We start from the raw sequence: 24,201 nt of genomic DNA, 5'->3' as shown, positions 1-24,201 counted from the left end.
ACAGAGAGAGACCACAGTATTCTCTGAAACAATTAAATAGAAAAATAAATAACTAGAGAGAGACACAGACCACAATATTCAATGAAACAATTAAATAGACAGAAAAATAAAATGCAGTACAATCTTTAACACTGCAAGACTGTACTTAACTCAGCTAGTAATGCCGTTGATTGTAGGTATATAGCAGAAGCCAAATAACTTGGATACTAAGCAGTAATAAATTCAAGGAAATGTGACAGAGAAACCCTCCCAGGGGTGTCCAACCTTTTGGCTTGCTGGGGCCGCATTGAGTGAACAGAAATGGTCTTGGGGCTGCATATAAAATATATCATATAGTTAACTCTTTCTTTGCTCCGGAAGACCACAGTCGACCTCCTGGCTGTACTGTAGGTGCATTTGAACAATGAATAAATGTAATAAATGCCTAATATTTGCCTTAAAATTTTAATTCTCATTTTAATTCTCTAATCTAATGGATAACTCTATATATATATATATATATATATATATATATATATATATATATATATATATCACACAGACATATATTTTTTTTTTTTTCAAATAAACAGATATTCACTACAGCACTAGCATTTCTCACTGGGAAAACCACTCCAGTAGTCCAACTATGTAAAATGTCAACATCAGCAGTCCTACAATACTATAATCCACAAAAATAACCCAACAAATTTGCAATAAAGTAAAGAATTCACATTACTGACTTAATAAAACAATTCTGAATAAGCTACAAGAGGGTCTCACCCAAACAAATGACTGGTGCCAGAAACATGGACTCAAGCTAAATGCCAAAAAATGCATCATCATCCCCTTTGAGGAGAGTGATGTCCCCACAAATTTATCACATTAATAACAATGTTGTAAGCACGCAATAAAAGTTGTACGGTACTTGGGCACCCAGGTTGATAGAAACCTGACTTTTGACCACCACGTTGTCTCCATTGTAAGGAAAGCTTTTTACATGGCCCACTTCATTAGTAAGGGTATCTCATCCAGGGACAAGGAGGTCATAACATCCCTGTATTCTTCCTTTACAAGAGCCATTATTGAGTGCAATGCCCCTTTTGGCATGTGCCTCAGGGAAACACCCTGCCAAAAGAAAGACTACAACCATTTCTGACAAAAAAGATCAAAGGACTAAGTTCACTTAGCTATCCAAACAGACTAAAAAGTTTCTTGCTTTCCTCTGTCTCTCACTGGCCCCTATAAATTTCATCATTGGCTTGCTTTCCAGGCTAAGAAAGATCCTGCCTTAAGAGACGTCCTCTACCTTAGAAATACTGGTTATACTTAAAATGCTCACTACAAAGACCACAGCCTTCACTGCAACATAAACAAGCCACTTCTTATGGACAGGTTCTTGACACAAACCTTCAACTTCTGTAAATAGCTCCTCTCATTATCAAACAATGTAGTTCAGCAACACGATGGCTGGATGGATAGCCATACATGTAGTCCTTGGGTAAGTAGCATAGCCTTCATCAAACCAGATGGAAAATCCACATACTAACCTTTCCCAGCTGGATGGCTAAGATCTAATATTGGTTACTCAAGTCTAGTTGCCCAAGAAGAGGGGCATGTTTAACTAAGAATTTCATTTGCAAAATTATATTCAGTATACATATTAAATCTCTGTCTCTCTTACACACACAAAAAAGCCCCTACTTGTAAAATAGGCAACCTCAATAATCACATGACACCCACTCACTGAATGAAATTGTCTGGAAGTCAAAATATCTGAAAAAAAAAATCATAATAGAGATGGATTTATCCATGCAATTTCCAACCACCAAAAGGACCATCAATAAAATCAACAAACTGCTCGGCAAAAAGTAAATCAATAAGAAAACCATAAACTATAATGCTACATACTGGTGTAAACATACAACTTGTGTCAATCCCCAGGTTAATCCATACCAAAAGATTGTTTCAGAGCTTCAGCTATGTACAAACAGCTTTCTCCTAAAAACTCACTGATATTTGCCTTGCTTTATAACTGTAAAAAAAAAAAAAAAAAAAAAAAACCAAACAAAATAGTTTTTAAATTTATTCTGTACCTCAATGATTCTCACTGTTGCGAGATGTAATCTCTGCCATATTGAAGGAATACTAGATGTGACTCGTTTGAATTTTTTCTTCTGACAAAATGCATTAAAAATAATAAATAAAACATTGCATCAACATCCTGCAACTTCCTACCTGCAAGCAACCACAGAGCTTTCACTGAAACTAGGGCTGCTTGTTTCCCCAGAATGACAGCTCTCCTTAATTAAGTCTAATGGTATACAATCTACCAGTATCTGGACTACCTGAAATAATTTTGGACTACCTGAAATAAATTAAATTATGGCCTGTAAATTGAAAGTACACTTTGTTTAATTAAACTATATTTCTAAGCCCACTTAGTATATTTTTTCAGTAACATCCCAATATCCATTTCCAGGTCACTTTGCAAGACATTGGCAGTGGTAGACTTGGCATCCTTCAGAACCCCACAGGCCCACGCTAATACATTGTCCATTAAATGTAAATATCCATCCACTGTAAATGGCAAGAAGCTAGGTCTTAAAAATCTACTTCTGGCATGCGTACCCAAGTATTAGGTTTTGAAACTAAGAAACATTCTCCGCAGTCCATAAGTCTCGGTCGTTAATAATCATCTACTGTTGCAGCACTCCCAACACAGAAGCACACACATACACACTAAAATCCCAAACGTTTAAAAAAAATGACATTGTGCCCACTTGATATGCCAGTATTGATGATCCACCAAAGCTATGATTACTGTTGTCCAATCTACCACTGCTTAGAACCCACCAATGAAAAAACAGTATTAGGTGCTTTTTACTCCCTGGAACTGCATTACATTGGATGACTACTTTTATTTCCTAAGCAAAAGACACAAATTGGAAGAGGAGGCAAAAATCCAGACATTCTTTGAAAACCCATACAGTTAAGAGGTATGTGTTCATGTTCAATACAACACTCTCCCTGTCAGGAAAGCCACAATTTAATGAATGTGTACTCTTAATGTAGGATGTATTTGTGAGCTAACTTGTTTGTGTTCAGTAGGTAGACTGATCATGGTTAGCCTCTTTGTGCATGCATCTCTCTCTGTCATGCACACATACACACACACTCTTCTTCTACTTTCATGCACACAATTCTGCTTTCATGCATGCACTCACTCACTCCGTACTTACCTGTTAACACAGATAATTGTTGTCCCTTTCAAAGGCAACAGCGGCAAATCCATACAGGAGTCCCTCTTCAGTGAGAACACACAAACATTGGTTGTTCGGCGCAAAATAATAGCGTAAACACATTGACCCTTTTTTGGCTCAAAAACAAAACTAGAAGGGCGCTTTGACGCATGCGCACATAGACAATAGCATTACAGATCACGGGAGCGAAAAACACAAAACAAAAAAGTGTTTTGGAGCATGCATACATTGATGTTGCAGTTGGAGGTTGAGGGCCACATGGAAGAGCTCTGAGGGCAGCATGTGGCCCGCGGGCCGCAGGTTGGACACGTCTAACAGTTTAGTACTGAACATCAATGAAATGAAACACAACAGTCCCCACTTACTGCAGACACAGAGAGAGACCACAGTATTTTATGAAACAATTAAAACAGAATAAATAACTAGGAGACACATGAAACAATTAAATAGACAGAAAAATAAAATGCAGTACAATCTTTAACACTGCAAGTTTGTACTTAACTCAACTAGTAATGCAGTTGATTGCAGGTATGTAGCAGAAGCCAAACAACTCATATATTGAGCAGTAATGTATTTTGAGCCCCAAGTATTTGCTATTTCATCTTGGATGGTCCAAGGTTTGTAGGGTAAACAAGGTCTAAAAACATACTATAGAAATTATTGCTTTCTTTGATAGAAGTGTCATAAATCAAAATGCATACATGCCAGTCTAGCATTCTGGTCCTTCACCAAACTTCTGTTTTTGGAAGTGTGGGTGGTTACTGTTGAAATGAAGATAAAAGATGGAGAAAGTTGGCTTATGGTACAGGTACAATTTATATACTCAAGTATAGCAGACATCTGCGGTATTGCAGCAATAATCATTTGGGGGAGTGGGTTGTGTAGGACTCACTCACTTGTGCATTTGTCAAGGCCACTTAAGACTTCACCCTCAGGACCCAACTGCAGCATCAGTTAGGAAATACTGCACAAACCACTCCCATAAATAAAATATCCAATTTATAAATGCATACTAAATCAATAAACCTGTATGAGCGTACATTATACAAGTACACACACACATACATACATGCTACAGTGTTTATAAAGTTTACAATGTAAACATTTTAAACAAATCCTACACTTTTACATGGGCCACTAGGTACATAAAATTGCAATGAAAACTAAGCATTTAGTATATAAAAAGTACACATTCATAAAAGCACTAACTAGGGTTTGGCTTTTTTTTTTTTTTTTTTATATAAAGATGATTGCGAGTTACTGTACAAACCCTTCATGTTTAGAAAAAAAAACTATCATGCAGTCTCCTCTACTGCTGTTAACTAGGGAAAAAAGTTGACAGAAATAACACAAATCAAAGATAAGCATCTACTATCACTATGGTTTCTGTTGTAATTACACTTGGTTATCCTTTTTAAATTAAGAAAAAAAAAGCATGCAAGTCTTGTACTTTGCTTTGTTCTGTCAGTTTCTTTAACAAACATCTACATTTTCACTGACAATACATACACATATAGTTTTATTCTATTTTCAGCCTAGATTCCTTTCATACACCGTTCTAATTTTAAGGCACATGCAATCAACAGGACAACTAAGCCACAGTGAAGTTACAGAATGTTCCTTTATCCACTGGGAGCATCAAAACAAATTAACAGCCTTTTACAGTATATGGTTGACACAAACGCAAAACAACTTGTCTGTTCAGCACAGTAAAATATATACCGTGCATCAGAAGACTATTATTAAGGATCAAGAATGTTAACCAACATAATCAAGAGATTTTAAAAGTTTAGGAAAAGACTGCAACCAAAACAACTATTCTCTTTACAGAAATAAACACCATTATGAAAGCTCATTACCAACAGAGAATGCATGCAAATCCAAATATATGTGCTAAGAAACACAAACTGTATGCAAATCCAATATATATATATATATATATATATATATATATATATATATATGTATATATATATATATATATATATATATATATATATATAGAAGATTGACTCAGTACTCATTTTTTTATCATTTCAGCTCAGTACTAGCTTTCAAGCTGTTTTCAATCACATTACATCCTGCATTTATTTGCCCAAACTGTACATGCATTAATCAAGTATACAGCTTGGGCCCCATTAATTCACACTGCATGTTATCAACAGACAAGTACCTCACTACATCTGCCCCACTGAATTACAATGTATTTGTTAATGCAGTTTTATTTTATCAGCTTACTTGCAATAACAAAACTCTTGTGCCATAGGGAAGTCAAACTGCATGTCACAACAACTAACAGCCTACTGAAAAAGCAAAATGTCACGAATTTTTCAGCTATTGTATGGTCCTGCATTGTACTTCTCAATTATCCAGATTTTTTACTCATATTTTTGATCCGTTCCTCAAAAAAAACTGTGGTTTTCTGGAATATCACTGAAAATGAAGTCTCTAAATAAATAACATTACAATTACAGACTTCATATCACTCATAAAATACACCACAGGTCCACAACACAAAACCTGTTATAAAAGAAATGCTTACAATATGTCCCAAGTTGTGGGTCTCTCCCATTATTTTTTATTTTGCCCACCCATTATTTTTTATTTTGCCCAGATTTCTTCTGCTGAGAGGTATGTCCAGCATACCTCTCTTTCGCAGAATGTCCAGATTTCTCCCTCCTATTTTGGTCTGTTCCTCATAGGGTTACCACCTGTCCCACTTTGCGAGGGACAGTCCCTCTTTGGGCAGTTGTGTCCTGCAAAAAAAAAAAATGTAAAAAATGGCAAATGTCCTGAGATTTTAGGACAAAATTATTTCCTATAGTTTATGTAATAGCTGCATAAAACAGTTATTCTGTATCTGAACCACCTAAATGTTATAAGAAACATAATAAGCAACTAAAACGTTACAAGAATAAGCTTTTATCTGGGCAAAAAAAGTGAAGTTCTGTTCTTCGTACTGGCCGGGGGTATGTTTCAGCCTGCAAAATCTGACGTTTGCACCAAAAATGTCCCACTTTGGGCATTTGAAAAGGTGGCAACCCTAGAAATTTTTTCCTAGCAAATCACTGAGAACTGAAGTCATTGAATAATGACAAACAGTATCAGACTTCACAGGTTTCACAAAATGCATGCCAACACAACATTTTTTATTCTAGTAAATTTCCAAGTTGATAACAGCAATATTTAAAAATGTGTCCTTATTTCTGGGTCTTTTGTACAGTTTTCTTAATCTTAGAGGCTGATTGGTGTGACGCCAATCTAGCAAGGTTGCTCTAGACACAACCTGGCAGAGACACAGTTTACTAGTATTTTAAAACAAGGTTTAAAGTCGGTGTAGAAAAAAAAAAAACGGTCTGACCAACAACAGCAAATCATTTTCTTAACAAGGTAGCATATGCGAATTATGTTAAATGCAATTTTGTCAGCTGACGTTTAAAGAAATCTTTCAGATTTCACTCTCAGTGGCAAGTTCGCATGCTCAAGGTACAGATCAACTCTAACAGACAAATGAATACCCTTAACCAATCTCCTCTGTATATACATTCCCGCATTCCGTGTTTTTTTAACGCAAAACTGTTACTTGCAACTCTGACTCTCCTAAGACTGTACAGCAGAACCCGGAGGCCTTTTAACAGAGTACAAAACTGCTCATAATTTATCACTAAACACATACTGCATAAACACCAATAGGATTCAGGTACAACCATTCGTTCTCACTCACCTGAACAACTGCATAAACAAAACACCAACAGGATTCAGAGACAACCATTCGTTCTCACTCACCTGAATAACGGTCTCCACAAGTGCCACGAATCTGCACCACACAGTACACAGTTGCTTTTCTCAAGTTACGATCCGCAGCAGACTCAACAACTGACAGTATAAGCTTGCATACAGCATTTCACATAACCCTTTCAGATTAACAATGCAAAGCAGAATTTGGCACCGGTTTTAAAAGATCTCAAACCGCCCAGAAAACTCCTCTCCATTCACAAGTATAAGTGTGTATATTGTCTTAAAGGGCTTGTTGCACTTTAGGGAATTCACGACCAACTAACCCTCTTAAAAGAGCCAGGACCCGTTGCTACTCAGCTATCGAATTCGATCATGCGCATTGTGAATTTATCATCGCGCATGCACTTTTGAGAGCTTGCTGGTTTACTGTAAACTGGCTTTGTAGCGATTGTAAAGATTAGGACGCTCCGTCAACAGAGGAGACTCGTAGTACATAGGACCGCCCCTTTAGTGAACTAACTGCAGTTATGTTTCCTCCTATTTAAAGGGTTACCTACTGTGAAAACAGAAGGAACGTATGCATAGTTTAGAATTACGTATAAGTTTCAGTGAGAACATCTATTAAAATGGAAACTAGACTACAATTAATTACTCAGTATAATCCGAGGCTTTAAACGTGTTTAAAAATCTTATTTGGGTGAATTAAAGTTAATGAGGTTCAATTACGTTCAACACAAAATGACGATAACATGCTCATACAGTTGAATCAGACCTCGTGATAGCGTAAACATAAATCCCGTGGTCTGTCTTCTTGTGATTAAATTACTTATAAACAATATATAAGTATTAACAGTACCAAGTAAAACAGGCAGGGAACACATTTTCTTCTTTTTGAGATACCTGAATAACACTGGATTAATAATCACATTAAATAAATTGTCTTCTTTTTCAGATACCCAAATAACACTGGATTAACAATAACAAATATGACAATTCATGTATGTAGGTTCAATATAATATGTCGACATCCGCTCATCTAATTGGATAGGTAGGGGCTGTGTGACTATCCCCCATTTCAAAACAACGCCCCTCTCCCCAAGCTCACCAAACATAAGCTTTACTTCTACATTTTAACTGCGTGAAAGCTCAGCTGTGTAGAATTAGAAAAATTATATAGTAGACTGGCTGTTCACTGATAATCGTTCTAAATTAACTACCACCAGTATCGAAATGGTTAATCACCACATAAGGGAGGCATTTTCCAAGCACTGCTTCATAAAATGAACATAAAAACAACCATTACCTTAGTTATTAAGGCTGCGAATGTGAAGGTAGGAATCAGAAATGGGAGAATTATTTAACTGGATAGTGCACAGTTTATCCATGGCTGCCAACAACAGGTGTCGTCGCTTTTAGTACGGGATTACACCTGACCATACTCCAGATGGCTTTGTCCTTGTATTGAACTGGCTTTTCTTTCACTTAGAAAAATACAAATTAAAGCGTGTGTTTTTCAGTCTAGAAGGTATTCTGTACTCTAGTTGTGGGTTTTGGAAGAGAGATGTTTGTTCTGATAAATAGTTGACAAATTCTACTTTGACTTATGTACCACTTAAAATTGTAAACAAACATCAGTGAGATACTCGTAAGGCGTAATATACAGAAATCGCCTTATTTTTTCCGGCAAGGCAACGTTCCTATAGTGGAAAAGGCCATGGTTACTTTATCGGACATGGTACTAGTAGTACCTACTTATCGTTGATTTAACTTACTTCCAAGTAGAAAGACCAGTTATAATTTCCCGATAATATTTAATAAATGTCACATTATGTATGTATTAAATTATTGTGTTATTTCATCAAAATAAAAATCATTTGAGCAAAAAAATAAATAAATACATGTCACATAGTATCAGCTCTTATTTAGCGTTACCAGCTTCCAGTGTTGAATTTTTTTCTGACATCCTGTGTTGTGTTACAGTGATTTATACACTCATATGTATGTGTGCTGTTTGGTGACTACTGTGCTTGAGATTTGTGGCATTCAAGGGTTAAATGACTAACTACTAGAGCCACAACATCTTCTTCTTTTGGCTTTTCTCAGTTAGGGGTAGCCACAGCAGATCACCTGTCTGCTCATGATTGGCAGTGGAGTTTTACAGTGTCAAGTTGCCAGCCTGGCACCCAACCTTCTACAGAAGGCACACACACGCACGCACGCAGTCACACCTAGGGCCAGTTTAGAGTGCCCAATCCACCTACAGCATGTCTTTGGGATGTTGGAGGAAACCCACGCAACCACAGGTAGGATATGCAGACTCCACACAGAAGGCACTGCAGCCAAGGATTGAACCGGAGAACCTCTTGCTGTGAGGTGACAACGCTAACCACTGCACCACCGTGGCCACCCGCTAGAGCCACAACATACATTGCATAAATAAACCATAACAGTAGATGTTCCAATACATAACTTTTGCAGTGACCTAAGCTACGTGAGATATATCTTGCCAAGGATCAGATCAGCTGTCCAACTTCTAAAGCTACTGGGGTACCTTCTCTCTGCCCCAGTAATTCTACAGCTGGAGGAGAGCAGTATAAAGTTAGTGGCTAGAACACCAAAACTTCAGAGTTTTATTTATGCTAATGAGACAGGCTGGAGCCTGTCTGATAGGAAAGGAAATAATGAAAGAATCACAAACCCTGGCATAAAACTGCAAAAAACAGGGAGATGGAGAGAGGGCGCGTCTACCACAGCAGTGATCTATTCGAACATCTACTATTATGGTAGGTTTACTTACACAGCTGTACTATGTTCATCATTAGATCACCGTTGTAGTAGCCTAAGTTATATGAGACAACTACCAGAGCTTAGAAAGACAGGGAGGATGAAGAAGGATCAGAATCCATGAATTCCTGGAGAACAGTCCTAGAAAAGCCTGCTTTGGATCTAGAGAAGGAATCTGGTTTATAGTGCTTGTTAAAGGTGTGTACAGTTGACCAAGTTGCTGCCTCTAGTGAACTTGTAGATTTCACCTCTTTTCAAAAAGCCACAGTGCAGATAGAGTAGATCCTTATTTTGCCTAAGTGCCTTGTTATGATCAGAATAACAAAAAGCAATGACATGACTTAATGATTTAGAAATTCTGTTTTGACACTGATTGTCTCTTTTTCATTATAGGAGATGAACAGTTGATCAGAAGTTCTGAAAGCTTTTGTCTTGTCAGTGTAGTGTCTGAGTTGCCTGGGGGCTTCTAAAGTGTGTAAAATTCTTTCTTCATTTTTAGGCTCTGGAAAGAAAACTGTGAAATCAGTATCCTAGCTCAGGCTAAACTCTTGAAACCACTTTAGTCATAAACAATGTGTCATTTGGCATGGACTTGACTAGGTACTTACAGCAGCTGGACCGACCTCAGAGATTCTTCACAACAAAAATACAGAGTTTATATAAAATAGTTAAAAAAGTTAAAATACAAAAAAAAAACAACATGAACTATGCAGCTAGAGTAAAAGCCCTAATTCTTTACTCTGTCCCCTACCAGCTATTAAGGGATGACCTATGCCTGACTTACAAGGCACTCAAAAATCCAGCCCTGATGGAGCTGATACACATCCACAAGTCAAACAGTATGAGGGTCACCCAATCCAGGGATCTAAACTTAGTCAGTGACTCAAACAAAACATGCTGGAGAGACAGATATTTGTCTCAGAGATTGCCCCCTCTGTGGAACAGGCTTCTTGTTCACATTAAGCAGAGCCTTTTCCTGGCCCTCTTCAAATGCAGTTTGGATCAATGGATGGGAAATCGCAAATTCACACCTGGGGTCATGCCTATTTCCCTTATGGACAGGGGCAATCTGTAAGATAGTCAATGCACAGGTACATATCCATGCTATCCTCTTGCCCCTATAGCCATATATTTGGTAAAATCGGGTTATATTGGCTAGGCTTGTAAACCGTTAGCCTAGTAATCTCCTACGAACCTACAAAGGAAGGATTTGTTTTCATTGTTAACATATCCTTGAGAAAAATGAGCTAGGAATGTCTCTTCATGAGAGTTTGTAACTCTGATACTTTTCTTGCAGAAGTCAAAGCAATGATGAATGTCGTTTTCCAAGATAAGAACTTCAAATCAGACTCATGTACAGGTTCAAAAGGAAACAATGTAAGCTTTTCCAGTACAAAAGTAAGACCCAATGAAGGCGCCACCTCCCTTCTATGTGGACAGATGTGTAAACCCCATTTCAGAAACTGTTTCACTTGAGGTAGGGTAGAAAGGGGAGGATCTAAGGGCTTACAAGTAAATATGTCCATGAGGTGAGTCTTAGTAGAAGAGTAAAAAAGGCTAGATGATAATGATAATCATGCAAATACTGTAGAACCAAAGGAGGCTGAGCCTTAAAAGTATCCTGGTTCTTGTTCTGGCACCAATTACAAAATCTTTTCCACTTATCCATATATAATTTTCTAGTAGCAGGTTTCTTCGATTCTTTAATATCTGCTGCTCATCCTCAGAAAAAAGTATCTAAAAGCTACAAAATTCTGTCATCTTGGCAGTCACTTAAAGAAGTTAAAGTTTGGGATGTATCAAACAAACACTGACTTGTGGGAGTAAGTCCATTCTATGAGGAAGTTTGTGATAATTGCCCGTGACCATTTTCAAAAGAAGGGAGAACCACTGCTGACTGAACCAAACGTGAGTCACCATAATTATCTTTGGGAAATCATTCTGAATCTTTAGAATGACCCTGGTTATCAGAAGAAAGGGTGGAAAAGCATACAGCAGCATTCCCGTCCATAGGATGAAAAAGGCATTTATCTTCCAGGCCTGTGTGCAAGGAGTCCTGGAGCAGAACTTCTTTAACTCTGTGTTGTAGTTGGAGGCAAACAGATCTATTTGAGGAGTTCTCCAAAGATGGATCAATTCCTGGAAGACTCCTGGGTGCAGCTTCCATTCATGGAGGTCTGTCTTAGTCCTGCTCAGCTTATCTGCAAAAATGTTTTGCTCTGACAGAATATAAGTAGCCTGGAGGGGCAGATTGTGCTGAGTTGCTAGTTCTCAGGCTACAATAAGTAGTTTGCAAAGTGAATAGAATCTTGTTCCCCCATTTGTTTATATATCACATCACATCACTGTGGTATTGTCTGTGATTACTAGCAGAGGGCCTGGAGTTTAAAGATCATTTAGAGATTTGAGAGCATTTATTACAGCCATCATTTCTTTGACACATGGGCATTAATTGACTTCCTTTTTCCAAAGGCCGTGAGCTTTCATCCTCTTGGACACAGCTCCCCAAACAAAGTCTGATACATTTTTGGTTACAGACTGAGTAAGGCCTGAAAGGGAAAAACAGAGACCTGTGCTGAGAGATGACTGATTCACCCACCAGGCTAACTTTTTTTTTCACAAACCCCAGCACTAGAATCTGAAATGAAATGGGATGCTGATGTTGGGTCCAAACTGATTTTATGAACCACTGAATTTTCCTCATGTGAGGGCGGCCACGGTGGTGCAGCGGTTAGCGTTGCTGCCTCACAGCAAGAGGTTCTCTGGTTAAATCCTCAGCTGGGGTGCCTTCTGTGCGGAGTCTGCATGTCCTCCCTGTGGTGGCGTGGGTTTCCTCCCACATCCCAAAGATATGCTGTAGGTGGATTGGACACTCTAAATTGGCCCTAGATGTGTGTGTGTGCCTTCTGTAGAAGGCTGGGTGCCGGGCTGGCAACTCAACACCATAAAACTCCACTGCCATTCATGAGTGGACAGGTGATCCGCTGTGGTAACCCCTAACCGGGAAAGGACAAATGAAGAAGAAGATGTTTGGCCAAAAGAATCATTAAAATAATAGTGGCCATGAAACTTAGGATTCTGAGATACAGTAAATATAAAAAAGTGTACACATCCCTGGTAAAATGGCAGGTTTTTGTGATATAAAAAAATGAGACCACAATAAATAATTTCAAAACTTTTCTGACCTTTAATGTGACCTATAACCTGTACAATTCAATTGAAAAGCAAAGAAATCTGTTAGGGGAAAAAATATAAAAAAACGTACAATAAGCTGGTTGCATAAGTGTGTACACTCTTAAACTAATACTTTGTTGAAGCACCTTTTGATTTAATTACAGCATTCAGTCTTCTTGGGTACACACCTGCCATCAATTAAAGAGATTCTGATTAACCCCAAATAATGTTCAGCTGTTCTAGTAGAATTTTCCTGACATTTACTCAGTTGCCTGCTACAGCAAAAGCCATGGTTCACAGAGGGCTTACAAAGCATCAAAGGGATCTCATTGTTGAAAGGTATCAGTCAGGAGAAGGGTACAAAAACATTTCCACAGCATTGGATATAGCATGGAACACAATGAAGACAGTCATCAAAAAGTGTAGAAAATATGGGACAACAGAGAGGTTGCAAAGAACTAGATGTCCCACCAAAATTGATGAAAAAAGATGATGAAAACTGGTTAGGGAGGCTGCCAAGAGACTTATAGCAACACTGAAGGAGCTGCAGGAATTTCTGGTAAGTACTACTTGTGTACTACATGTGACAACAATCTCCCGTATTCTCCATATGTCTGGACTATGGGGTAGGGTTGCAAGATGGAAGCCTTTTCTTACACAGAAAAACATCCAGGCCCAGATAAAATTTGCAAAACAATACATCAAGTCTCCCAAAAGCATGTGGGAAAATGTGGTATGGTCTGATGAGACCGAGGTTGAACTTTTTGGCCACAATTCCAAAAGGTACGTTTGGCATAAAAACAACACTTCGCATCACCAAAAGAATACCATCCCCATGGTGAAGCACGGTGGTGGCAGTATCATGCTTTGGGATTTCCTTTCTTTGGCTGGAACTGGGGCTTTAGTCAAGGTGGAGGGAATTATGAACAGTTCCATATACCAATCACTTTTGGCCCAAAACCTAAATCAATTAGAAAACCTGCGGGGTGACCTGAAGAGGGCTGTGCACAAGAGATGCCCTCACAATCTGACAGATTTGGAGCGCTTTTGCAAAGAAGAGTGGGCAAATCTTGCCAAGTCAAGATGTGCCATGCTGATAGACTCCTGCCCAAGAAGACTAAATGTTGTAATTAAATCAAAAGGTGCTTCAACAAAGTATTAGTTTAAGGGTGTGCACACTTGCACAACCAGCTTATTGTACATTTTTTATTTCTTATATTTTTTCCCCTAACAGATTTGTTTGTTTTTCAATTGAATTGTACAGGTTATCGGTCACGTTAAGGGTGGGAAAAGTTTTGAAATTATTTATTGTGGTCTCATTTTTTTATATCACAAACATCTGGCATTTTAACAGGGGTGTGTACACTTTTTATATCCACTTTATTCCCTGCCAAATACCAAAGTTTGTTTGGAAAATATCAGCAATTGCTCCTTGTAACATTCCACTTTGTCCTGGAGAAGAAAATCCATCATTAGGGATGTGTCTAGTAGACATAACAGAAACACTATGCTGTGAGGAATTATTCTTTATGTTCACCTAGAAACCTAGGCTGAGAAAATGTTTTTTTTTCTTACCCAAGCCAGAGATTGTTGACAAATTGTGAAAGAATCTGCAAAAATAAGGCCTTCATCTGAATATGAAAAAATATAAACATCCTGCAACAGGGGAGCCCGCAGGATGTTTTGCAGTGGGGTGCAAACCCAGAGTCCCCCCACTCAGCACCCCACACAGACACACAGCCCACCCACCCACCCCAAACAGCCATTCCAGTGTCCTATTACTTGGCTATTTCTCCCCAGTTGCCATAAACACTGTTCAAAACTCTGTGTGCATACAGTTTTATGCTTTAATTCTACAATGATTACAGATGTTTGGATTTAATTTACAAATTTTATTTCAAAATTTAAAGCACAAACAGTGATAGATATTTGCTAAACAAATCAATAGTCTTATAATGAAAACATACTTGGCATTAAAACTTGAAACTCACATTCACTGAAACAGCATTGAAACCCCCATTCAAAGAAAATGCATATGGCCAGTAGTGGGTTAAGTTTACCTTTGGGCTGTTTTTAAACCATTGGCCCTTGCACACTTTTTAAGACCATGCAAAAGTTCTTTAATACAATCAGGAAGGTGAATCAATTATAATATATAATAACTGATGCATATCCCTTGTATAATACAGCACCACTTGTTAGAGTGTGTTTTAAATTTATAGTTTTGAACATTTTTCCAGTAAGCAATAAAACAAAACATATAAACCAATAATGACAAACTGCTCAATTCACAGCATTTGAACCATAAAAGGCCACTCAGACTTCTGTCATTACAATCCACCAATATCAGTCAATATGCACAACCTCTGAAGAAGTAAAAGTCATCTGAATAATTCCACATTAAAGAGATCTGAAACTAATGAAGAGGTTGTTGCTAGAAAACAACTTTATATTTCAGTGTTTCATCTACAAATTCAGTGTCTGCTACCCTTGAAGAATAAATTGCCTACGTTGCATTAAAATATGTTAAGCTGCTATACATAGCTCTCAACTTTCCATGTCCAAAATGAGGAACACTACCTTTCATAATGTGGAACACATGGGCCAAATATGGAACACATACTAACAGCTTAGTAACAATTTCAGCTAGGAAGCTCACAGGATGGTTAAAATGTGCTAGTTTATACATATAAAAAGTTATTTTAATGAATTAATATGATTCAGTACTATTTGCCATAGAGTTCAGTTAAAACATTCCTAAGTTTGTATGTGTGACAGACTCTTTCTATGTGGAACTTCGAGGAACATGAGCTTTTTCAGGCCCAAAAGGAGGAACGTTCCTTGTAATGAGGTACACTTGAGAGGAATACTGCTATATTGCAATAGGGAATGGGTGGCAAGCTAAAAAACAGGTTCATAGTTACTAGGCACCTCATCCAAAGGAGGACATACTCAGGTCTGCAGAACCCCACCCCCTTAAAATACAAATCTACATGCTGTGGGAGTAGAACCTATAGCCCTCTGCATCAAAATGCAAGTATGCTACCTGCTGTGCTACTAACACTTCTTTAAAAATTCTATACGACAATAGTGATACCATTTGCTGAACAAAACAGTTAGACATTTTAAGTAGACTTAGAGTGAGCAGAAGTAAACTTCTCTTCCCTTGAAGCTCACAATTCCTTGAAAATGCACTTGAAAATAAATTCCACCTGCTAACTAACTAGGGCATTTCACTCTCTCTTTCTCTCTCTTACACACACACACACACACACACACACACACACACACACACACACACACACACACACACACACCTCAAACTCTTAGCGCAATAAATCTGGACAAAGCCAAAAATAAATAGGGACAGATTATAAATATTCCTCTCATGAACTTAGAAAATTGCTAGAATAACAGGGTTTGTGTTAGTATGCATTTTTCTAAAGGATATGATTTCTAAAACTCAAATTTCTGTCATTATTTAGCAACTTCAATATTTTTCAGGAGGAATATGGGGCAAAAATCTGGACATTCTGCAAAAACCTGGACAGCTGAGGGATATGCTACCTCCCTCATACATACATACACACACCCACACACACAAAGGCCCCAAACTAGGGACACATTTGGAAAGTTGCTAGAATAACAGGATTTGTATTAGAATACATTTTCTGAAAGATGTGAAGTCTGAAACTCAAATGTATGTCAATATTCAGTAACTTTAATCTTAGCTCATCCCAGTGATTTGTCAAAAACAGAATTTTTATGAGGAACAAACCAAAACTATAAGGCAAAAATCTGGACATTCTGTGAAAATCTGTACAGTTGAGAGGCATGATACACACATGCATCCCCCTCCCTCTTTAGAAAGTGGATAGAACAACAAGTTTTGCATTAGTATGCATTTTCTGAAAGATATGAAGATTAAAGCTCAAATGTCTGCCCTTGTTTTCTGACTTCAGTCCTCAATGATTTGTTAGAAAAAGCACAATTTTATGAGAAACAAACTGAAAATATGAGGCAAAAATCTGGATAATTGTGAGGCATACCTTTCAACCTCTGACAGCAAGAAATCTGGACAAAGCCACAAATAAAAGAGGGACAAAAGCCAAAAATTAGGGGTGTTTTTTAAATATTGCTCTTACAAACTTAGAAAGTTGATAAAATAACAGGTTTTGATTAGAACAATTTTTTCTGAAGGGTATGAAGTCTGAAACTAAAATGTATGTCATTATTTTCTAACTTCAATCTTTAATGATTTGTCATTGATTTGCCAGAAAAAAACATAATTTTATGAAAAACTGACCAAAAATATGAGGCAAAAATCTGGACATTCTGTGAAAATCTGTACAGTTGAGAGGTACATTGCGAGGTATGAACCCCCCTTAATCACATTCCAACCTCACTCTTACACACACACACACACACACACACACACACACACACACACACACAAACCTCTTAAACACTTAAAAACACACTCTGGAATTCAAATTCTGCGCGGGCATGGAAGATGAAGACGTAAACTATCGGTCGCACAGACAGAGAAGACAAAAATAGGTCACAAACACCTATTCCTTCTGTACAACTGGATGCAAAGGGTGTTCTTAAACAAGAATGCCCTTAAAAAAAACATTTTTTTTAATTAAAAGAAAATGAATCTCCCCGCCAACTGGTTCCAGGGGGTGCAAATGAACCCCCTTGCACCTACATATGGGTGCCCTTGTCCTGCAACCTGAGATGGGCTATTACATGAGCAATGAATTTTCTAAACACTCCTAGAGCTTATTGACAAACCAAATGGGCAAATCAGAAAACTAAAAATGTAAACCAGATACAGAAAAATGTAAGAAGCATCTCAAGTCTTTGGGAACTGGAATGTGATGATAAGCATCTTTTAAATCCAGAGGTACTAGAAAACTGAGGGATGGAATAAGAAATAAAATAGACTGTAGAGATAAACCATTTTGAACTTTGGGATTTAGATGTGACTGTTTAGATAAGAAAGATCTAGGACAGGCCTCTAGGTTCCTTTTTTCCATTGGCAAAGGAAATATTTTTGAATAAAATCAAGGGAATAGGATATATAACCCCACTGAAACAACATCTGATCTAAAATATTTATTTATTTATTGACAATTGGTTACCAGAAAAGTCCGACTGGCTAGGTATTAAGAATAAGAGGTAACTGGGATATTTACTTGGCTGGATGAACCAGAATCCCTTGAAAGTGAGGTAGGGAATTCCACTGCAGTTGTAGCCTTTATGAATGATTCTCGGAACCCATTTTGTATGGTTATCTGAACCCAAGTGTCTGAAGTTATATAGCACCACAGAGGAAAGTGGAGACAGACTCTGGGAAAACTTTACAGGATTGGGGGACATGGAGGAGCATATAGTCATTCTGTTATCTTAGATCTTCTTTTGTTTTGGGAGGACCCTCCTTATTTAAACCTCTCTGCCCTTGCTTTTTGACATTTTGTTTGCAAGCACCTTGCTGGGAATGTTTATTCTGCTTCTAGACAAAGAACTTGAACTGGAAGAAAAGTTTATATTATATTTTGACAAGGAGAGTTGAAAAGACTGGGTAACCCTCTGAATTAACTTACCCCTTTTACCAGATCCTTTGAGGACCTCAGTGGAGAAAGGACCAAATAACACCTCTTTATTCAGGGGAGGTATTTGGGAGCTTTGACATCATCTGGTAAATTATGTGAATGTAGCAAGCAAATCTTATTATCCAGTGGCAGCTTCTGTATAAACACCATCAGTAATGTCGTAAGCACATTTTAGATAATGTTTGGGTACCTGGGATGAATTGAGAGATGCCATAGTCTCTAAAGAAGGGGGGGGGGGGAATCAACACTTAACGTAATTAATGTTTTCATTTTGTGAAAGGAAGCCAGCAGACACTTAGAATATGAGCCTGACAATGCACTATTTTGGTGCTTAAGGTGGAGGAAGTATACATTTTCTTCCCAAACTTATCAAAGGCTTTTAACAAATTAATAGAAGGAATAGGACTAGCTGCCATAAGGAGTTTGGTAGGAGCTGATTTTGTCACAGAAATAACTGAAGGATGTGACCTGGGATTAGAAAAAAGGAATTTTGAGGACTAGGGTACCTTGTATAATTTATTAGGCTTTTTCTGAGCAGGTGGCTGAGTATCTAACAAGTTTCTGGTTGCAAGCAGGCATCCTCTAAGCATGACCAGCCTCTGGTCAAATGGCACCCTAGGAAAAAAGGCTGCACAGCACACACACACACACACACACACACACACACACACACACACACACACACACACACACACACACACACACACACACACACACACACACGCACACACACGCACACACACACACACGCACACACACGCACACACACACACACACACACACACACACACACACACACACACACACACACACACACACACACACACACACACACACACACACACACACACACTACCTGGTGCCCCCATCCTGGTCTACCTACACCATCCAGATTGCTTCTTTCTTCCTTTTTCTCACAGTTTGTCTTATTCTTCAGTTATTCCTGTATTCATTCAACATATTTTAAAGAAACCATTTCTTTACTACAAAAAATAAACAAATAAATACTGGAAAAGAGCTCCTGATAGTATGGTGCCCTAGGCAGCCACCTAGTTGGCCTATGCCTATGGCCGGCTATGCCTCTAAGGCTGGCAATACAGGAGAAACCCATGCAAAGTGAGGAAAATCTGGCTGTAGCAAATCATATTATCTTTGTTGGGATTATGGCATTTCTTTTTGTTCCCACTGAAACACATCTTTCTTTCTGGCAATAGTATCAGAAAAAGACAACTCTTTAAGGAGGGAGTCTAAAGAATAACTTTTCACAGAGCCAGAGTCCTCATTCTGTGGCTGTAGGAACTTAAGAAATAAAGTTTAGTCTAAATCCTCTCTCTTAACCTGGGGATAAGAATCTGAGAGGAGAGGAAAATCTTTTTAAAAGAGAAGGTGATTCAGCATATAAAGACTGAAAGGCTTTAACCACATCACTAGCAAAAAAGCTCTTCCAATACTTATTTAATTTAGCAGAAGATAAATGTCTAACCATATGTTTCCTTTTCTGTGAGAACCCCGGCAGAAGAAGAACAGTTAGAAGGATGGTCCCATCCCGGAGAATGAAACTCCTCATTTCAGCCTAAAAAAGCAACATCATCTAGTCCCTTCCCTGATGACAGCAAGAATGGTTCCCTTACCTGACAAGGGAAGCTGAACAACTGCAGATGATATGCCTGCCTCCTTGTCCTTAGTGGCTTCCTGAGGAGCAGTACCAGAGAGACCAAGAGAAAGTGATGAGCAGTCAGAGGAATAACAGGTGACCACAAAGAGTTATCCATCAGCAGCCGAGGCAAAGGAAAAGCCAAAGAAAGAAGCTTTCTGGATAACATTTCAGAATGATGAAATTATGTAGATACAGGTCCATGTCCTTGCTGCAAAAGTTGTCTGCCAAGTGACCAGTGGAACTTTGGAGAGCTAATCATACCTCCTGACAGAAACATTAAGGTCTGAGGTAAAATTTCAACAACAGAAAACACTAGCTCCAGTATCTAACAACACTTTATGATGGAAAACTAATAGTTTTCCTTACAAAAAATGGTAAATTATAAGGGAATCCCCACAGGGCCCCAAGACTGTCTGAAAAAGGTTTCTAACAAGTGACTACAGAAACTTGGAAGAGTCGGTCTTACCTCCAGACGCAACAGCTCAGAGCTTAGGTAATAGTTTTTAGTGGCATCCGCAGAACACACTAGCCCCAGTCAGAATAACAGTTTTTGACAGAAACACAATTCATTTTCTCACAGAAATTATTAAGGGAATCCTCACAGTGATCCAGAACCATGTGTCAACCAAAAAAGGTGACTAAAAAGCAGGAAGTGGAGCTTTGGAAAGTCAGTGAAATAACCTGATATGAAAAATAAGTTTTTTGAGGTAAAATTTTTAATGGCAATCCCAAAACCACAAGTCCTAGCACTTAGTTACAAGTTTTGACAAAAAGTAAAGCTTTTTCTCATAGAAATTAAGTATTTTAAAGACACTTCCCAAAAGTAACCATGACCCAAAAAATGTGAAATTTGAGATACAATTCTTAGTGACACCCACTAAAAGGACCAGTTTTAGATTCTAGCCAACATATATGACAGAAAGTAACTTTTTTTCTAGAAAGAAATGATGCAGTGAAATGTATTCCCAATGGTGTACTTATCTGCCCAGCATTGGTGAAACCCTAGCTGACCATTCATCACCAATACCCAGATGGGAAGAGCTCACTTTGATAGAAAAAAAGTTATAAAGTTTTTGCACTTTGGCTGCTGACTTTGATTATTGAACTCTTCAAGATGTACAGTGTCTAGGGCATGTAGAAGGTATCTTAAAGCTTTGGAAGCTAGCTGGTTGGTCCAGTCCTTGCATGGATATGTCCCACATAGCTTAGGCTACTGCAACAGTGATCTATGGATGTACATCAGTCAGTTTAGCATCAATCCACTGTCAATCACTTGTACCCGTCCACTGCCAGCATGACTCATGGCTTGTAAGTGCTAATCTTCATAATTTCTCATTTATTTGCAGATATATTAGTAGTTATCCAGTCAGTTAAAGTAAGTGGCAGTGCAAATGAGAGATTCAGTGATTCAAAAGAAGGCAGGTTGCTTGATGGTGTATCTGTCTGAGACACAGTATGGGGAGCTGCATTTATCTCAAAATGATAAAAATCAGTTAAATGATAGAGATGCAGGAAGGATATAGACAGTGGATCTGTATCACTAGGTTCACTTTTGTATGTGTTACAGCATATTGCTCACCTGTCCAGAATTTTGCAAAATGTCCATTTTTTTGCATATTGTTTTTGTCTGTACCTCATAAAATTTGTGCTTTTTTTTGGCAAAGCACTGAAGAATGATAGACATTTGAGTTTCAAACTTCATATCCTTCAGAACATGCATGCCAATGTAAAACTTGTTATTAGTTTATAAGTGCAACTTTTAAAATCTGTCTCTCTTTTTGGGAGTTTTCCCTTCATTATTTTTTGTCTATGTCCCCTTATTCTTGGGTAAGCGGTTGAGAAGTATGGTTGCCATCTATTACAGTTTTTTTATTGGGGGTGGAAACTGGGTGTGCACTGATGATTTAATAATTAGCAGAAGGCACATGGCTGGAAAGGGCATAGCAGAGCTGGTAAGTGCTCCGTGTGCAATCATCCACTAAATTTCACTTGTAGTCTGACAGCAGAGTAATTCAGTTTTAAGAATCACATTATTGTCAGGACTGCATGCATACAACAGTGCAGACAAGGATTTTAACCCACTGCATACAATACTACAGCACATTTTGCTGTAGTAATCTAAAATTGGCATTAAAAACACCAGTATTCAGTTTTGACAGAGTGCAAAGTTACTGTGTCCAGATGGCAGTTTTTATACAACATTACTTTACTGAGATGCATTTATATATGGGATAGGCTTAGAAAAAAAATCACATTTGGCTCCCAAAGTGATAAGCAGACATGTCTATTTATGTCACAAAATAGATGGAGAGAGGGGTAGAGGAGGAAGTGGAGAAAGAGAAGGAACGTGACCGGGCAAGGGGTGGGCTAAGAAAAGACAGGAAATGTAGCAAGAGGTGTGGCTTTGTCCAATTTTTCCTCTTCAAAATGTGCCAACCCTAACTGCAACAGAAAAAAAAGAAGATGAAGGACCATTAAACCTCTGAAGCATAGGGAAGCAGCAGTTGAACCTGGTTGCAGACTTTTGATTCAATGTCTTTATTAAGAGGAGAGGGACCATTGAGTAAACTTACATGCCCTTTGTGAAAAAAGAAAGTGCATGATGGGGGGGTAGTTTAATGCCATGTTTCTGTGCTAAGTACCACAGTTTGCTAGTTGAAGATAGTTTGAGGCTAATAAGATACATATGGAATGTGGTATAGTGCCAGCCTGCAAGGGAAAGGGCAGCATATTAAATGATCACAGTAACAACAGCATCCATGATACCGAAGTGGTTTTGCTATGGGTGATCATGAGACTGACATGAGATGTAGAATGGGATGGTATGCCCAGTGCTATGCACATTCACACATACAATGAAGTACCTCATAGCTGCAATACGGATAGTATGAACAGGCCACAGAGGACCAACAAAGTGCCAACTTGGTCCATCATATAAATAGGGAGGAAAAGAACTGATACCAGAAATGAGGGAAGAGTAAGCATCAGAACATACACAAGGGTAACTTGAAGGGAAGATGAGGGGTAGTGGAGAAAAGGGCATTTTGTTTTTACTGTGGCAGTTGCCCATTTTTCATTTTTTATGAAGAAGAGTAGGGGCAAGGGTAGCAAAGAACATGTGCAGGGACAAAGGTAGTAAGATAACCTAGTGGGGTCAGGCAGAGACAGAAATGGATGGACAAAACAAAAGAAGGAACAGCAGAGAGACAGAGGGTGGACAAAGGGTATTATGGAGGTTTGGGCTACAAACGAAGTATGGGAAGAGACTCAAAAGGAAGAGAGAACATCATAATGGGGGAATAGGGTGGGGTTCCCACTCAGATGTTAGTCAACTCTGTAGCTGAAATTATGGACAGGTCCTACCCCTGGTAGAAAGATGGATGGGGACAGATGCCATAAAAGACATACAAGGAGATACTCCAGGGCCCCAGTGCATGCATTCGTTTGCTGACCCACCACATTCCTGGTCAACTGCAACACCTGCCACTATGTGATCTAGTGGGAACCCATTGGACTACTGTGAGAAGAGGAACCTGTGCCTCCCTCTCATAGGCCACCAGTAAGCCTTAGAGGTCAGTTTCTGAGAGAGGCAAACCTGACAACTGCTAGTGATCTATCATCAGGCATGTTGGCTGATACACACTCAGGTGGCCACTGCCACACCACATCCTGTAACATTGCCATACCATATCCCGTGCTACTGCCACACCATATCTTGTACCGCTGCCACACCACATCCTCTACCATACCATATCCTGTACCACTGCTATACCATATCCTGTTCCTCTGTTGACCCTATAGAGACAGGAACCAAAAACAGAAAGAGAAAAATACAACACATTAGTATACTTGTATGTGACAGTCAATATACATTTTGAATGATACATATTAACGTACTACACATCCACCACCTGCACAGCCTCTCACCTCTCCATAGACACTCTTCCTGATTTAATGCAATCTCCCCAGCTACAGTAAGATATAAAAC

General features: G+C 38.5%; 1 protein-coding gene across 2 annotated transcripts in view; it reads right to left on the bottom strand.

Annotated features, from left to right (window-relative positions):
• Positions 1 to 7,445, bottom strand: part of GLCE (glucuronic acid epimerase) — a 712,908-nt gene extending 705,463 nt beyond the window's left edge. Inside the window, exons 1-2 of one of the 2 annotated variants that reach the window (XM_044077677.1) lie at positions 7,029 to 7,445; positions 3,944 to 4,003 (exon numbers count right to left, since the gene is read on the bottom strand). The gene's annotated coding sequence lies outside the window, so the exon portion shown is untranslated. The remainder of the gene's footprint in view (positions 1 to 3,943; positions 4,004 to 7,028) is intronic. The other variant, XM_044077678.1, reaches the window with a different exon arrangement.
• Between the last annotated feature and the right edge of the window lie 16,756 nt (positions 7,446 to 24,201).

The sequence above is a fragment of the Protopterus annectens genome, chromosome 7.part0, assembly GCF_019279795.1.
Source record: "Protopterus annectens isolate FY-2018-M chromosome 7.part0, PAN1.0, whole genome shotgun sequence".
Taxonomy (NCBI): Eukaryota; Metazoa; Chordata; order Ceratodontiformes; family Protopteridae; genus Protopterus; species Protopterus annectens.
The sequence above is the reverse complement of the archived record's forward strand: the minus strand, read 5'-3'. Positions and strand labels throughout refer to the sequence as shown.